The sequence below is a fragment of the Etheostoma cragini genome, chromosome 6 (assembly GCF_013103735.1).
Source record: "Etheostoma cragini isolate CJK2018 chromosome 6, CSU_Ecrag_1.0, whole genome shotgun sequence".
Taxonomy (NCBI): domain Eukaryota; kingdom Metazoa; phylum Chordata; class Actinopteri; order Perciformes; family Percidae; genus Etheostoma; species Etheostoma cragini.
Window position 1 is genome coordinate 2,456,737 of NC_048412.1, and position 1,855 is coordinate 2,458,591.

Genomic DNA, 1,855 nt, shown 5'->3' on the forward strand with positions numbered 1-1,855 from the left:
AACACACACACACACACACACACACACACACACAGACACACACACACACACACACACACACACACACACACACTCACATCCATGCCAACCCAACATCTATAGTTTATTTTTACCAAGCCATGCCACTGCTTCTTTCACTGCATCCATTGGGTCACAATGCGCACATGCTCCCTGTGGAACTTTATAAAAAGGTTATATCTCCGTTGAATTTCCTTAAAGACTATGTAACTTTAAATAGAAGAACGATCACCTCTTCCAAATGTAAGTAGGATAAGATTTGGATTATGTGAAGGTGACTGTGTTAAGATCCGGTCGAGGTCGGCAGCGAAGCTTTCTAGCAATGTTTCTACTCTGGCCAATCCCCATTGGAGCTCACCGCCAGTGTTTCAATTTGACTGTTTGTAATATTAAGTTAAGTATTATGTATAATATAGTGTTAAGATAATTAAAAGGTAATTAATTAGAAGCGGGCTGGCTGCTAGTTTGCTGACGTTAGCTTCCACGCTCAACTAAGGAAGCCTATCTATGCCGCTGACAATGATGGAATGATTCAGATGGGCTCCCAAGACAAGACTGTGCTCACCCGACTGGCCAATAGGAACGTGGCCTCGCCCATGATATAATTTTCACAGCGAAAGTAAAATCCTGAGACAAGAGCAAGAAATTGCAACAAGAGCAAATACTTAGGTTTTGAGAGTGAGAAAAACAACATTTTGAGAGAAACACATTTTTTTAAGAGGACACTGATAGCAAAAATATATATATTTGAGAGTTTAACCCTCATGTTGTCCTCAGGTCAAATTGACCCATTTTCCTATATCAGTGTTCTTTTTAATTCCCCAAAATAACATGATTGATTCCACACAACGCTCTTTGGACAGTACAAATCTCTACTTTCAATAATTTTGGGGTGTCTTATTCAATTTTATAGCATTTGAAAAACAAATTGAAGTGGTTTTGAAATAGTATTGAGTAAAAGTTGACATATTCCAGTCTGTTATTATCATCAACATCCATTTCTTTAATTTTAGTCCAAATAATTCCTAATTTCTGCTTTTCTAACTCAAACATTAGGTATAATTTCCTGTAAATTAGGTTTATCGACCATAAATTCCAAAAATAACTCTAAACTAAAGTTAATAAGTTAGTGTTACATGCGTTAAATGCCAAAAAAACGTGACAAACATTGAACAAAAGGGACAAAAATGTTTTAAAAAAAAGTTAAAAACTGATTAAAAGCATCAATAAAGGTGTTGATTTTGATGGGAAGAAAACACAAGAGTTAAAAAAGTATTTTTGATAAAGTTTTTTTTTCCTTAGAAATATTTAAAAAAAAGATGTTTCCCTCAGAAAATGCTTTTTTGCTATCAGTGTGATAACTTTTTCCCTCAGATCATTTATTTTCTCACATGTAATAAAGAAAAAAAATCGAGCTCCATGACAGTCCCATGGGAAAACCACTGGGAGGAGGCCTTTGAAATGAAGCATGCAGGACTGGTCAGCAACCATCAACAGGCTGGATGGAGAGCAAGGTGTCTCCCTCCCCAGTACAGGATTTGCAGGTCGAGCCTAGGCCGAGGCCTTCAGGACATTGGGAATGAAGGGAGAGGGTAAGAGGAGAGCCATCCGTCGTTCCACCGATGCAGCAGAAAGAGAGTCAAGATGGCTGCGGCTAAAAAGAGGGGAGCCATGGAGTCATGTGGACACAAGCTGGGGTCCGATCAGCCCCGGCTGGGTCCCCCGGAGGAGGGTGTATGAAGTTGAGAGACCCGAAACACCCAATGGTTCCAGGAACATCACTCAGGACTGATCAGTAGATGTTTTTGCACAAATCAATTCAGTGCTGCTTGAAAAA

The 1,855-nt window shown here is 39.1% G+C and overlaps 1 protein-coding gene across 1 annotated transcript in view; it reads right to left on the bottom strand.

The window, feature by feature from the left end:
* LOC117945770 (furin-like protease kpc-1) overlaps nucleotides 1-1,855 on the bottom strand; it is a 209,638-nt gene that overhangs the window by 53,960 nt on the left and 153,823 nt on the right. The window lies entirely within an intron of this gene.